Here is a 16231-nt window from a genome sequence, read left to right as displayed (position 1 = left end):
GATTTCCGATATTGCGTCATTTTCCCGGGATAAAAAGTAGCCTATGTCCTTTCTCGGGTATCAAAATATCTCCATACCAAATTTCATGAAAATTGGTTCAGTAGTTTAGGCGTGATTGAGTAACAGACAGACAGACAGACAGAGTTACTTTCGCATTTATAATATTAGTATGGATTATCATTTGTCCAAACGCAATAATAAGAAGACCTTCGTGAGAGGCAAGGTCTACGACGCTTTAACATGCTTGCCCTATTTCTGAAGATTATTTTTCATGTTCGAACCCACTACGAAGAGTCCACTTATACTCGCGATACCATCAAACAATATAATTAATACCAATTACTATATATCGTGCCTACAACGATATCATTTAATGAAATAGAGCAACAGTCGATATGAAAAAGTGGTGTAAGTTTTTAAGCTATTGCATAGCTTCTATCGCGAGCCTTGAGCGCGGGGACTGAATCGAGAAATTCCGTAACGAAAAAACCTCACGCTCCCCACTCCGACGGGGGAAGGTGTGGCTTGAAGGCATAGCATGCAATAGCTTTACCGCGGCAGTCCCCGAGTGCCACAAGTAGTTTTTTTTTTAAGGTATTTGGCTTGATACCTGTGATCTTTGCCTAGAAGATTAGATTTGACTGATTTAAATTATATTCATTCAGTAAATGCGTTTTGGCATCGGTTTAAATTTTAATAATGTTGCAACTATATATAACCTAGTTCAGAAGGCAGAGCAAAATTGTGAACTGAATATGTAAAATTTGCTAATAAATATTTTTTTTTTTTAACTATAACGCGTTTTATGAAGACCATTGTTATAGCTTGACATTTTTTTTCCGTTTTGTATATACTTTACAGGGTGTTCCACTATTGGTATACTAAGCGCGAAGGGACTTGTACTTTTGCATACACTGATCACGTAAAAAATACTTAAACAACAAAATTACGTCAAAATTTTTTTGCTAAATTTTTACTGAAAATTCATGTTTTCTTCTGTAGCTTCGCGCAGCCGGCATATACCGCTTCTCTAATATTATGAGCATTTTGTCTATGAAAACATAATCTTAAACGATAGCTCACGTGCTGGTGGTAAAGTCGGGCGGGTCGCTTGTTATGTACACTGTACACGTAGAGTTTTAAGAATTCATCTTTTTGAAAAAAATGCGTCTGGAATTTTATAAGTATTTTTTACGTACTCAGCGTATGCAAAACTATAACCTCCTTTGAGCTTAGTATACCAACAGTGGGACACCCTGTATACTATCTTGATAATTGTATTATATTATAATTCAAATTCATTCTTCTTTCGCAAACTGTTGCGATTCTTTTGAAAATAAGAAGTGCGTATAAAATAATTTATTGTATTATGAATTTGAAATCTACCTAGTCTTCCGTAAAAGACGAATTGTGTTTGAATACCTACATTACCTTTCATTTAAGTCGAAATTCGAAAAAAATCCATCATTTGGAGTCATACCAACTACCAAGAAGCCTTTGCCACCAGAAGGTTAGCAAAGAGTGTAAGTATTTCTTTTTAAATTTTCGAAAATGTCGAATATCTCTAAAAACCGAGTGATTTTACTAAACACAAAATTTATATTTCTAAAACACCACAACGGACTCTACCTTAGTAGCATATTACTCATTAATTACGCCACACCCTATATAAAAATATTAAATTCCCCTGTTTTGGCTGAACTAATTGAACCTTGACATAATATATAGGTCAACACTTGAAACGTTAAGATAACTCGAGTATTCTCATGAAAACGTCTTTGATACGTATTTACTATTTAGGTATTAGTTTTATTTTAGAAGCTTAAGTATATTAATTTGAAGTGTTGAAAAGATTTTAAATTTTATTAAACATTTAATATTTTAATTTTATTTATTCAAACCACATAATAAATATGAATCATCCAATGTTAAGCCTGAAACTCGAGAACGGCTCGACCAATTTGGTTAAATTTTTTAAAGTATTTGTTAAGGCAACGTACGCCTTGTTGTTCACGGCTATGCACGGAATGTTCTTATGGCTTGAAAAAATAGGAAAAAGGGTATTAGGGCGGAAAAACGTCTTCTGGTGAAGCTAGTTATGTATACGAATTGATATTTCTTTCCAAGTTTCAACGGAAAATTATCTACAATAACGCAGTTTCCGATCAAAACAAATAAAAAATGCAATAAAGATATTATATACAAATACTAGCGGTCCGCCCCGGCTTCGCCCGTGGTACATATTAACGTTTTCTCTACATAAGAACCATCCTCGTACTTCAAGGAATATAATAAAAAAAGAATTATCGAAATCGGTTCAGCCGTTCTCGAGTTATGGAATTACAACGAAAAGTGGCATTGATTTTTATATATTAGATGCAATAAAGATATTATATACAAATACTAGCGGTCCGCCCCGGCTTCGCCCGTGGTACATATTAACGTTTTCTCTACATAAGAACCATCCTCGTACTTCAAGGAATATAATAAAAAAAGAATTATCGAAATCGGTTCAGCCGTTCTCGAGTTATGGAATTACAACGAAAAGTGGCATTGATTTTTATATATTAGATGCAATAAAGATATTATATACAAATACTAGCGGTCCGCCCCGGCTTCGCCCGTGGTACATATTAACGTTTTCTCTACATAAGAACCATCCTCGTACTTCAAGGAATATAATAAAAAAAGAATTATCGAAATCGGTTCAGCCGTTCTCGAGTTATGGAATTACAACGAAAAGTGGCATTGATTTTTATATATTAGATAATTCATTCATCAAGAGTTACACAATTAACCATTACACATATTATTAATCTAGTTCATTTCCGATCCTAATAAATCAATTACTGTCATTGCAACATACAGTCTATCCATTCCGCTCATTATACATGTGTAAGAGAGAGACAGATAAACTGCATTGATACGAAAATATTATTGGCTACAAAAAGACATGTTAATCTTTTAACCGAACTAGCTTTCCGCCCGCGTTTTCAAAGACAGTTTTGCGTGAAAAAGTAACAAACACACACATCCTCACAAACTTTCGCATTTATATTATAATACTAGCTTCCGCCCGCGCGGATGTCGGTCTTCGCGTGTATGGTTTATTTCTCCATTTTGAGTAGGTACCTCTGACAATAAAATCTTATAAATATCTATTGGACCCAATTCCCAAATACGGCTAGGCCTATAATAATACGCAACGTATGTTCGCGGTTCTACAGAACGTCTATGGACGTCTATGGATAAAACTGAAAAAATTAAGATTAATTTTTTTCTACGTATTTTTCCAGGATAAAAAGTATCCTATTTTACGTCCAGGATAATAAGGTATAATTATACCAAGTTTCATCGAAATCGAACCGCTAGTTTTCACGTGATGCCTTCACAGACAGACAGACAGACAGACAAAAATTTTTTTAATCACATATTTGGGTTTGGTATCGATCCAGTAACACGCCCTGCTATTTATTTTTTCAATATTTTCAATGTACAGAATTGACCCTTCTACAGATTTATTATATGTATAGATTAGTAGGATAGGATAGGTAATTTTATAGAAATATAGATTTTATTCGAAAACATCAGATTGTCTGGAAGAGATGGCTCAATAGCCATAAGGTCGTCTATCGTGCAATTTGTATCTATATCTATTTTAGTATTGTGTACTTTTTTGAAGAGTAAAAGTTTTTATTTATTCATTCATTCATACTAATCATCTTACCAAATAACAATAATACAAAATATAACCAACGAAATACGTAATAATCAAAGGAAAACACAACACAGTAAAATCTGCCAGAACACCGATATCAAACCGAAATATCTCCCAATACATTTTCCTCGACTTTATTTACGAGGAAAATTAAGCCCACTCTGCTACAAATGGCCATAATATATTATAAAGGCTTAGATCATTAAGTAAAAAGGTAAATAATATTTGTGTGATAAACATCGATGTTTGTGCCTGGGTGTTAATTATCTATATAAGTATTAATTTAAAAATTAAAAACATGTGTTCATCAGCCACCTGGTTTCCATAACACAAGCGAAAGTTAGTATGGGATCAGACCGTGGCGTGTGTGAAAAATGTCCTGAATATTTATTTTAGGTACATAGGTATGTATCATCTATATTGATAAAACTACTTCATCGTGGACTACAAGCTATTTCACACATAATATACCTAGTCCAAAATCAAAATTTCAACATTAGTTACCACTTTTTCAAACCAGTACCACAGACTAATAATAATATACTACGTATACAACCAGTACTAAATAAATAATTTAAATGCTTGTTCATTACATTCAGATCAATTCAAGAAATTTACATTAAAAAAAACTAATTTGTCTTTTTTGAGTTTGAGTTTGAGCAAGACATTGCCCACAGTTTCGCCAATGAGCCAATGACGTGTACTCACTATTGTAAATCTTCAGAGCGTGTGTGTCTTTGTTTACGATCTTCTTTAGAATTACGCATCGATAATAATATAAGCCTATAAAACCTTTTATCGATATCCACTGTTTGTTAGATTTTTATGTCGATAATCATATTAGCTTATATTTAAAAATATAACACTGTTATGGCGAATATAAATAATTTTCAGTCAGGAAGCATGAGGCAAATAATTTTTATAAGTATAGATTCTTTCTTTCTTCATTTTTTTCAATATATTTTGAATATTTATTTAAGTACCTAATTCTATCTTCTGTCAGTTCTTGTTTACCAAAATCTTCTGGTACATTCTCCCTTAAAAATTGGCTATCCATTGAAAATAATGAAATAAATGAGGCGCTACTTAACTTTTAAGAGGTTTTTCCAATTTAAAGAGAGACTTATTCATTATAATAATAAATTTAATACTAATATTATTCAGCCTGGTTATTCAAACACCATGAGCAGGATAACTATCTGCTGATCTTTATCTGTTATACTTTATCCAATTTAGGGCTGATTTTTCAATTTATATTCATATATATGGTTAAAACTTATTCATCGAATAACGTATTAAACTACCATTTCAAAAATGTAGGTATTCTAATTGTCCATATAATATGACAGTTTACAGGTGACATTTTAAAATGTTCGTGTAATACTTTATTGGACGATAAATTTTAACCGAGGATTGAAAAATCGGCCCTAAATAAAGTTCTTAAAGTCAATCACAAGAACACACCCATCTATCAGCAATAACTCTATTATGATAACCAAGCCATTAGTTATAAATTATAATAGCATTTACAAGAACTCTTATTACGTTCAAATAAAATTCAAAATGAAAAGTGCATAAAACGATTACCTCCACTACGAGTGGTGCTCAAAAGATATCTTAGCTCGCTATTTTCATCAGAATGCCAATACTATTTATAATCTGGAGTATGTTAACTGGTTAATCCAATTATTGAAAAACAATCTTTATTATTGTACACGAGAGGAACAAGGAAGGAATAAGTATCGATTTGTTTATACAAATGTTGGAAATGAGTATTCGTGAGTAGAATTATCACGTCTACTATTTTTAACCGACTTCAAAAAAAGGAGGAGGTTATCAATTCGGCCGGTATGTTTTTTTTATTTTTTTTTTATGTATGTACACCGATTACTCCGAGGTTTCTGAACCGATTTACGTGATTCTTTTTTTGTTCGATGCGGGATGGTGTCGAATTGGTCCCATAAAAATTTTATTCGGATAGGCCCAGTACCTAGGTTTTATTTTATGGGCATTTTTGCAAGTGCAAGTTTGAAGCCGGTTGTTTTTAACGCAGTTATCACTTGTAGTATATAATAGAAATAGATTTGTGGGTAAAGAATTTATCATCATGAAATCAATGTAAAGCTTGTGAGAGATATTTAACAACTTTTCTGTAAAAGTAATTAATATAAAAATCAATAATATAAAAATGAATCGCAAAATGTGTTGGTAAGCGCATAACTAGAGAACGGCTAAACCGATTTTGTTCATTATAATAATATTCCTTGAAGTACGAGGATGGTTCTTATGGAGAGAAAACGTAAACATGCACCACGGGCGAAGCCGAGGCGGAGCTAGTAGGAACTAATAAGTTATATTTATGGTTCAAAAAGCTCATCATCATCAATTTCAGATCTTACATTTCTTGATGGTAGGTACATTTACCCTTGCATATTTTAAAGATTCTAATAAAAAATGTATATCTAGACCAGAAGCATCAAACAAAGATTCAACAGTATTATTGAAGAGTACTAATATCCCAGAGCCCTACCAGACTGGTCCAGACAACAAACCTATAAAAATCAAATAAATCAACCAGCGAACAGTCCTCAACCAAACATTTCCAATGGCTTGAAAAACTAAACAAACAACCTGACATACAGATATGTTTAGACAATGTGATAAAACTTTAATAGACAGACGGTTATTTTTAGAGCAGACAAAATGTCGGAGAATGGTTCACGTGCATCTCAATAGTTCACTACTATAGTATATCTATATACACTAGTAACCCGCCCGCAGCTTCGCTCGCTTTTACTAAACCCAATAAATGATATACTTAAACCTTCCTCGAGTATCACTCTATCTATTAAAAACCACATCAAAATCCGTTGCGTAGTTTAAAAGATTTAATTTAAGCATACATAGGGATATAGGGACAGAGAAGTCGACTTTGTTTTAAACTATGTAGAGATTATCTGTATTCTGTGTTACAACGTTCCCTTGATGCACAGAGACGAGTGCTGAATTGATGTTTAAGATTTTATACATCTAAACTAATATTATATAGAGGAAACAGTTAGTTTGTATGTACCTATGTTTGTAATATTTTCACACAAACTGCAGGACCGATTTCCAAAATTCTTTCAGTAGCAGGAAGATACATTTTTTCATATTTCATTTCGTTTTTGCACTAGGAGGAGTTTTTCCGACAAGCTGCTGGTATTATGTAAAATTTGTATGTTTGTTTCTGTATTTGTCATATTTGCATAAATAGCTAAACAATAGAGCTTTCATGTTGCGTAAATAGCTAAACAATGGAGTTTTAATTAGTGACATTAGTGCAATAGACAGGGCACGTGTTGGGATAAACTTCATTTATATTGGCAAGGTTCCTTTCATTGATTGAATAGGAAAGTATGATGAACTTTGCGTCTGTATATATCGCTATCTATACAAATATTAAATATTATTGAAGTGAAACTTCTTTATCGGGGCTGGAAAAAAATTTAGTGTAACATTTTTTCGTTACGCGTGACATTTTTCCGTTACGCGCCATCTTTTTCTTATCCCTACCACGCTTGATTCGACTTATTTCTGTAAATTTACATATACCTACAATTAAATTATTTTTCGAAAAATAAGTTCATAAAGAAGTTTCACTTCTAACGTGTGTAGGTACACTAGTACACGCACACATTTTTTTTCTCTATTTACTTTTCTTCATTACAAAAAATCGTTTGGAATAGACAGATTTAATAAATATATAAATTACTATTTGTCTCGGCAAACGTTGTTCTGCCTTACTCAACTATCAGACCTACCATATGCACACAAAATTTCATGAAAATCGGTCAAGTCGTTCCGGAAGATTTTAACTTCAAACACCGCGACATGACAATTTTAAATAAGAACCTATTAGAAGATGAAAATTTTAGTGATTTTTTAAATGTCTGAATTTATAATTCAGGGTTCTACTATATAAAATTTAAATTATTTGTATACCGAAAGAGCAATAAAATAATACATACATTTAATTATTATCTAATTTTATCTCACTTTCAATTTTAATCGATAGAGCTCTCTTGGCACAATACCACGATGTTTTGATTTATAATAACAATGTTGCTAAAATGTACACAGTCAATTACTAAAGTGGTCCAGATGGCAGAATTTATGAATCATTTCGAATCCTTTCATGTGTAATATTATTATTCCATTTAATTTAATTGAACAATATAGGTACGCAATTGGTCATAATTCATACTGACTAGCTGTGCAACGCGGTTTTACCCACAGTGCACAGCTCATATTGGTCTTACAGTGATGATATATAGCCTATAGCCTTCCTCGATAAATGGACTATCTAACACCAAAAGAATTTTTCAAATCGGACTAGTACCTAGTTCCTGAGATTAGCATCTTCAAACAAACAAACTCTTCAACTTTATATATTAATAGCTTCCACCCACGACTTTGTACGTGCATCCCCGTTTTTCCCCGTTCCCGCAAGAATTTCGGGAAATCCTTTCTTAGGGGACGCCTAACGTTATGACATCTACCTGCATGCCAAATTTCAGCCTGATACGTCCAGTGGTTTGGGCTGTGCGTTGATAGATCACTATATCAGTCACCTTTGAGTTTTATATATATAGATTATATTATATATATTATGTACTCTGAAGTCTGAATACTAACCCAATTAGGTACTTGGTCAGATTTTGAACTAGAAAAGGACAAAATATTGTTTAATCAACATCACAGATAGTGACGTAATGCAAGTACATACATATAAAAAGCTTGTAAAGCTAGTCGATCAATACCGCGTGTGATAACATGATAAAAATATACATACGTGGTGATAAGAAACAATGATAATCGAATCGACTTAGGAGGGTCTTCATTTAAAAAAGAATTCGCTAGAACGAAAATCGATTTTTTTTCCTGGATGTTGTACCTACTTGCTTCATCTAATTTAACGATGGCTTAACTTTTTAATTCTTGATTACCTAAACCATGACATACCTAGTATAAGTTTAAAAAAACATGTGTATATTTTTTGTCCACTATGAAAGAATCAAATAGGTAGGAATAAACTACCTACGTAGATATTAATTTGAGCTGTATCTAACACTAGCTGCTCCGCGCGGTTTCACCCGCGTGGCTCAGCTCCTGTTGGTCTCAGCGTGATGATATATAGCCTATAGCCTTCCTCGATAAATAAACTATCTGACACCGAAAGAATTTTTCAAATCGGACCAGTAGTTTCCGAGATTAATGTGTTCAAACAAACAAACAAACTCTTCAGCTTTATAATATTAATATATAGATGTGTTTTCTTTATAGTCTCAAATTTTAAAACATCTTCTCACTAATACTGTATTAAAATGAAATCTAGTGCAATTATCAACAATCAAAAACCCAATAAACATAATATGATAAATGCCCGGGAAATTGAGGTTACCCTCCATCTTGTAAATATTCATCAAACATCACAAAAGATGCCGACACGTAACTCAATATAAATATTTTGTTATTCCGTCCGTTTGTGTGATATCACTTGTCTGTGCATTGAGAAAAATGATGGAAACCTAATAATACAAAATTGTATTGAGACCTAGAAGTTACTATGTAGGTACATAAGAAATGAATTTAAACTTAAAAAGGCACTGTATGTTATTTATGGTAATAACTTAAATATATTTTTAATTTCACAATCATTCTCCTACTGAATGTCAATATCCTAGTAAATCATACAACAAAAGGTGTTTAAGCCTGCTATTCTCTGTGAATTTACGTGCTTTCCAATATATTTCGAGGACGTGTTTGCAAGTGAATATTAATAAAAAATACCAATAAGGCAATAACCATTTTTTTTACACGAATCGGCTTTAAACATCTCTGAATATGTTAAACATATTAAAAAAATAGACAAAAGACATACCTACCTACCTACACTAATATTATAAAGAGGAAAACTTTGTTTGTTTGTTTGTTTGATTGTAATGAATAGGCTCATAAACTACTGGACCGATTTTAAAAATTCTTTCACCATTCGAAAGCTACATTATCCACGAGTAATATAGGCTAGGTTTTATCCCGGAAATCCTACGGGAACGGGAACTATGCGGGTTTTTCTTTGAAAACGCGGGCGAAGCCGCAGGCGGAAAGCTAGTCTCAAAATATATAATGCACAGCTACAGATTTACACAACACCACATTCGTTTTTAAATTATTTAACAAGCAAAAACCCATGAACTCCTTATATGTTAATAATATAATGTGTTACCTATTAAATCGAAATTTAATTTTAAACATGAAATTGATTTTATAAGATATGCAATTAATTTGGTTTCAAGATAAAATTCACGAAGTTAACTTCAGCCTTTCTAGAATATCGAGGAAAAAAAACCCAGAAAAGTTTTACCATAATTTAAACTTTTATATAAAAAACTACTTCTATTTATCGTGTTTTCACAAACTGAATTATTATTCCGTTTCTGGTTAGAAATAGTAACACAAACGCTTTCAAAACAAATATTTCAACTCCGTACACAATAATCACCTTCAGTAGTTAAAAATACAAAACGTACGGATTTAACGCAACTAACTTGTTTCCCAATTTTATATTAACCATCAACATATTTTTATCGATAATTATTTATGTTTTGTTAATTTACTACCTACATGTTCAAGTAATATTAATATAATTATTATTAGTTAATAAAAGTATTAAAACTTACCGTTTATAATAATAGGACAATCCGAAAATATTTCAACAACACATTTTACTGCTTGACACACGAAACAATTAACATTTAAAAAAAGAACACAGTCCGTACACACAGGCCGAATTTAAAAAAATAACGCGAAAACCGCCAAAGCGCTTGTTCGAGGTCGTCGATATGTCACCGAAATACAACGAGCTTTACGTCTGCACTGGATCTCCGTAAAACACTATTTTTAAACATTATCCTTTCACAAATAATTTTAACACAGTTTAAAAACAAAATTCATAATACGTGTGTAATTATTTGTTATCTGTACGAAGACTATAAACTGGAATGCTGGTCGAAAATGAGTTTTATTTTTAAATAAAAAAGCGCTGGGCGGGCGCGCGCGTCCGCGGTAAGCGAAGCTCGAAATTCGAATTTAGGTTAGAAACGCGGGTTATGGCGTCACGCACACATGCGCAAAGCTACATGTATGTACAAAGGTTAAAAGTTTTCCCGCCTGGAATTTTCATGAACTAAATTTTGTTTACTCGGTGCGTTCAAAAACAAACACTTATAAGAATAGAACTAATGGTTTATGAATGTTAATATTAATGGAAACATTATTGTAGGTAAGTAGCTTTATTGTTTTGATTTTTATAAGTGCTATTATAAAATTCGATTTTGTTTCTATTTTGAATGCTCTTAATTCAATTGTAGGTATTTCCTTTCTTATATATTCTCATACATGAAAATAGTAAAGTAATGATGAATAATGTTTATAAGCTCAAAAAATTGCCAATTCATACAACAATAAGAACGATATCGAAATATTCAGTAATCGAACCACTTAAAGAAAAAATCGTATTTTTGCACAATTTTAACTTCTTGAAACTATAAGATATCAACTAATACCTCAAAAAACTTTTTGTCTCAAAAGACACATCTATTATATACCTAATCTATGGGTCCACACATGCAAAAACACGCGTTCCTCTGGCAGACTACCCGGCGTTTACGTAGATCGGCCGAACTTGCAATATTACTAAAATACACACAGATGATTCGCCGACACCGCACCTAGTGGGTACTATTGGAACTAGAATGATTCGAGTTATAGGTGAGAAGTAAACTATTGTGAGTATCATAGTACCTATACTCTTGATATTATATTGATTGACTGCACAGGAGCTCTAGCGCAGTAAAACTTTTTGGTTCTAATTCATATAAATTCGCCGTCGTGTAAATTAAGTGTAAAAGTAAATAAAAAGTTTATTTTTTTAGGCTATTTATCTCAATCTCGACGTTTACGTTTATTGTAGTAACTATTTATAATAAATAAACGTAATTTGTAAGTCATACACCCCTTCGCTTGAAAGCTTATGAGATTCGCTTTAAAAAGCAAAAACTTAAAAAACCATAACAGATATATGTACTTTTCAGATGTATTCAATGAAAACACTCACCTGTTAATATTTTGTGAGCGGACAACAAGAAACAAATGAGTTAAAGCGAAGTTATTTAGAACCCCTAGTAATAAAGTAGGTAAGTAATAGAAATAAGTTTGATTGAATAAAAACGAGTACCAATAGTAAAATAATGAGTCACAATCGTTAATTGTGAATTACTAAGCAGTGTGGATCTTCTCACTTTTATTACGATTCGAGAACCATTGATAGCGCAACCAAATTGTTTTTAAACGTTGAAAAGATTTATATAATTGTGCAATGAATAATACAAGGACGATTGTTTATGAAGAAATTGTAGAAAAGCTTGAAAATTTACTTTTAGACAAAAAATAAAAATTCATTCAACCGCGGATAATTTGATCAGTAGGTATTCGATTAAAAAAATAATAATTGTAGATACATTATTTTACGACAGAATCTGAAAATTTGAAATCATTTTTGCGTATTGGAAATTTTATCTATATTTATCAATGACATCCAAATTTTAAAATATTGTAAAATAATCGATACCTACTTAGAAGCTTTGTCATTCTCTAATTTGGAATTAAATTTGTATTTCTTTCACATTGGAATACATCGATTTTAATTTTTAAGGTTTGTTTTTCGTGTCTAGAGATAGTTAGGAGGCTAGGTAGTGATAGATATAGGTTAATTTTTCGGTGAAACATTACTTTCGCGTGGGAATTTTCTGTGACCACCGTCCCGCCTGAAAGTAGGTATATATTCTTCATGACACAATAATCTATACATTTTTTTTTCAAAGACCCATCAAACTCTACCTCGATATTTTATTTATTCAGTTAGACTTCAGAAGCACTTTTAAACCGTCATAACATAGTTCCACCATTTACCACTATATACCTTCTACAATGTACATACTTACTATTATTATTATTATACCTAATATTATATAGTTTGTTATTGAAGTGAAACTTCTTTGGTCGCGTCATACCGTCACGTCACCGGTCACTCGTTTTTGATATCTTTGAATCTTGCAAAGAAATTTCACTTGTGACACTCGGCACACACGCATTTTTATAAAATAATTGTATTACAATAACCTTTGTTAAATGTATCCTTGATAAAAATAATTTTTCACCGTGTCATCGCATCGAAGACGTAAATAAAATAAGATCTGTGAAGTTATAATAATAACAACCATTCATAAAACGGTATAGTACGTTTATACGTAAACATACGCGACCGCACAATTGCTGGAAAATATATTTAGACTAGTCGTTTACCCCGGATTCTGTTGCGTCAATGTCGCAGTGAAGTGGTTAAATCAGCCGATTTTTTAATAACATAGGCTCCTGATTAAACATTTGATTAAATTTTCTTAAAGTATAGGTAGTACCTATTTGTGTTTAAAACGATATGGCTAAATATTCTTCAGGCTGTTAATTTAACGGCACCAATCAATCAAGAGACCAGGCTATTAATTATTAATAATAATTACAATACAATAATACAATACAATACAATACAATACAAAATTACTCATTCTCTCTACATATTTATTTATTTTAATGTTCAACTTTTACACTTGTGTTTGTTAATCAAATAAATAAATAGAATGTAGTAGTTTTACTATTATGAACGCATAATAATTTAGAGTGTTGAAAGATGATGGATGGGTGTTTATTAATCTTTATCTAGAAACAACAGATATGCATCGGGCTTAGAGCTTTATTGTATAATTTGGATAAACATCTAAATAATTGTAATTAAACAAATAGGTACCTATTTTTACTAGATGCTTTTAATCTTAGCTTTTAATTAATTGAAATCTTGTGACATTTGGAGGGATCTGAAAATATTTGTGAAGATCCTGTGTGCAAATTATTGTTCTGATTGGGATGGATTAGATGTGCTGACTCATGCTCATATTCTTATGAGTACATAAGACTACTCTTAATTTAATGGACAAGATTTCATTTTATGTTTTTTAAGCTATTGCATAGCTTCTATCGCGGGCCTTGAGCGCGGGGACCGAATCCAGAAATTCCGTAACGAAAAACCTCACGCTCCCCCTCCCACGGGGACGGGCACGGAGGTGTGGCTTGAAGGCATGCTACGCCTACACGTCTAGTGCCACACTTTATTTACTTTTTGTTGGATAAAACAGTGGCGCGAGTATTATGAATTATGATAAAACATTCTTAGCTAAAAATGTCTAAACGCTATCTCCCAAATTGCGGAATACAAAATATTTACATAAAAATAATTAAGTACCATCCAAACAACTACATTTCCCGCCTGTTCAATATTTTATTGTCATTTGGTTTTTGTTAAAGAACAAATTAGTAACAGCGCCATCTATGTTTCTATACCGACACTATAGTTAGTTCGAATTGTTGGATGTTGTTATATTATCTACGTAATGTGTTTAACTGTGTTTTCGTATAGATGGCAGCAGCATTCAGCAACAGCAACTTTGAATAAGAAAAAAGACCAATATTCTACTAGATTTAGATGGACTATTAATTATTATAAGTATTGTTTTAATTTTAACTTTATTTTAGTATTTGTTTATAAGCCATGACTTCCGTGAGTTTTTTATTTAATTAGGTAATTACTTTTCAAACAAGATAGGTAAGTAATATTTTTTAATGATATTTTCAAGCTAAACGAAATTACAGAATAATCTTATCATAGCACTTTTATAGCAAAACATAGATATTGTTAAAAATATTTATCCCAAAAGTTTTATATTACAAACATGTCCTAACCAACTGAAAAGTTGTAATACCTACCATGTACCTACCTAATATTAGGTATAATAACTAATTTATAACATATTAATAGAAACTTTAAATATTTTAAAGTTTTATTGAGAGAGAAACAAATCTAATTACATAACAAGCAATTGCAACAAAACTCTCATCTTAAATAATCGCTTTGAATCGATAAAATATATTTTTCAAGATGTAAGTCGCCCACAAGTAACAAAATTAAGTTCACTGCAGTAAGTTATGGCATACTTACTGCATTGCGACATAGCTTGCTTACTTGAACTTTAAAGTGCACTAACACTAGATTTTTAGGTATCCTTAGACCTGAATAGGTTAGAAATAAATAACCAAATTTATCTTTAAGAAACACAAAGACATCAATGTCATATCAATCTTAGTACCTAGGTATTATCCGTGTTTTAACTAGCTGTGCCCCGCGGTTTTACCAGCTTTGCTCCGCTCCTGGTCTTAGCGTGATGATATAATATAGCTTATAAGGTTTATACCTTCCTCGATAAATGGGCTATCTAACACCGTAATAATTTTTCCAATCGGACCAGTAGTTTCTGAGATTAGCGCGTACAAACAAACTCTTGAGCTTTATAATACTTATGTATTATTATAGATTAAGTAATTAATTATTATTCTTATTCTATATATTAAGATACTAGCTGTCCGCCCGCGGCTTCGCCCGCGTTTTGAAAGAAAGAGTTTTCCCGTTCCCTCAATATGTAGAATTATTATCAAGCGTAAATTCCGCACACGTCCATCACGTAGGGAGCCGACCGCGCGAGTAAGCCGCGCGGCAAGTTTATTTCGTGATCTTAACCCCCCTCCCGTACCCCTGCCCGAGTGACGCCTACAACGCATAGCTAGCCGAATACAGTTTATTTTTTAATTTTTTTTTAACTCGTGATATCTTTTGAATGGATTGTCAGAATCGAATAATTCAAAAAGTAATATAAAGATATTGAAGCAGTCTTAAATAATACATCGTTTATTTTGATAAGGGTTAATACCAAGGTACAAATAAAGAGCTTTTTGTAGCGGTGGTATTTTAATTTCTTTTTTTCAATAAAAAAACGCTTATTGTGACATGACTGTAATAGTTAGAGATATGCTGCCGCTGATTTTTTGTAGATAATGGTGTGTTCTAAAAAAATGTAGTATATCATTTTGTTCTATCATCAATAGTTTTCGCAGCGCACGCGATGTAAGGTAGTTTTTTGATATTTTTTTCACACCTTGGATTACGTTATCGTAATTTTAGTAAGGATGCCTATTTTTTTTGAAAATGAAATATAGCCTATGTCACTCAGAAATGATGTAGCTTTCCAACAGTGAAAGAATTTTTCAAATCTGCCAAGTAGTTTCGGAGCCTATTCAATTCATACAAACAAACAAACAAAAAATCAAACCTTTCCTCTTTATAATATTAGTATAGATAACTTAATCGAATCTTCGATGATTTGTTGGACAGCTCTGACGATTTCGGTTCAATTTCGATTGAGATGCGAGAGATAAATGAGAAATAAATTATTAGTTACCTATCAGTCAGAAATAATTTCGCATTTTAATAAGTACCTAGAGCAAAATCATTGAATTTATACTATGTAG

General features: G+C 32.0%; 1 protein-coding gene across 1 annotated transcript in view; it reads right to left on the bottom strand.

Moving 5' to 3' along the window:
- LOC123703407 (muscle calcium channel subunit alpha-1-like) overlaps nt 1-10831 on the bottom strand; it is a 57951-nt gene extending 47120 nt beyond the window's left edge. Inside the window, exon 1 of the mRNA XM_045651364.1 lies at nt 10441-10831. The gene's annotated coding sequence lies outside the window, so the exon portion shown is untranslated. The remainder of the gene's footprint in view (nt 1-10440) is intronic.
- Nucleotides 10832-16231: the final 5400 nt, after the last annotated feature.

The sequence above is a fragment of the Colias croceus genome, chromosome 26 (genome assembly GCF_905220415.1).
Source record: "Colias croceus chromosome 26, ilColCroc2.1".
Taxonomy (NCBI): Eukaryota; Metazoa; Arthropoda; class Insecta; order Lepidoptera; family Pieridae; genus Colias; species Colias croceus.
This window is presented reverse-complemented; position numbering and strand designations above follow the sequence as displayed.